The following is a 1125-nucleotide window of genomic DNA, read 5'->3' as shown; positions in this document are numbered from 1 at the left end:
CCACACCACCCCCTGTGTCACTGTGTTTCGTCCTCACTCAGCCTGGCTCAGACCCTGTGCTGCACTTCTGAGGAGGGAGGTGCTGAGCCCCCAGGGGCGGCTGGTCCACAGAAACGATGAGCCAGACAGGGCACTGTCCTTCCTGGATCAATACTGCACCTTCCAAAGCAGTGAGAGCTCCTTCAAGGAGAAGATGTGCCCCATAGTTACGACCTAGTCGGTGCCTGGCACACAGTAGGTCCTGGAGAAATGTGTTTAACCATCCCGATGGCATTCACTATACCCTGCTTTTATGGAAATCGGACTCCCCACACCCCTTTTGTCCCTGGGGGAGGAGTTTAGCCTTAGCTTAAAAATGAGCAGCTGATCTAGGCTCCTGGGGAGGCCACGGTAGTTCAGGCTCAGCCCAGCCCTTGCACACACCCCAGGGGACAAGTGCTTAGGGTCCCAGGAGTCAGAGCCTGGCCAGGAGAAGGGTGGCAGGGAAGGACCCAACCCTACAAGGCTAAAATGGAAAAAAGGCCATCAAGGAGTTTCCCAGCCTGGATATCATGGCATCTTAAAAGGTGTTCTGTGGGAAATGGACAGCCCTGTAGGTCTGGGAAACTACAGGTTACACAAACCTAGGTAGGTCTCTTGTGTTTCATGGAGTCTTTCCCACCAGAAGTGACTCCTGCTGAAGATGCAAGATGAAGGTGCCAGATTCTGTGAGCAAAGCGCCCTCTGGGGGAAATGCCTATGGATGTCATAGGGTGGGCTTGTTTAGACCAAATCCCTCAATATTCAAAAAACAAAGATCATGGCATCCGGTCCCACCACTTCATGGCAAATTAGTTCAGTCAGTTCAGTCGCTCAGTCGTGTCCGACACTGTAACCCCACAGACTGCAGCATGCCAGGCCTCGCTGTCCATCACCAACTCCCGGAGTTTTCTCAAACTCACGTCCATTGAGTCAGTGATGCCATCCAACTATCTCATCCTCTGTCGTCCCCTTCTACTCCCGCCTTCAATCTTTCCCAGCATCAGGGTCTCTTCAAAGGAGTCAGTTCTTCACATCAGGAGGCCAAAGTATTGGAGTTTCCGCTTCAGCATCAATCCTTCCAATGAATATTCAAGACTGATTTCC

Source organism: Cervus elaphus, chromosome 27, assembly GCF_910594005.1.
Source record: "Cervus elaphus chromosome 27, mCerEla1.1, whole genome shotgun sequence".
Lineage (NCBI taxonomy): Eukaryota > Metazoa > Chordata > Mammalia > Artiodactyla > Cervidae > Cervus > Cervus elaphus.
Note: the sequence above shows the minus strand (reverse complement) of the source record.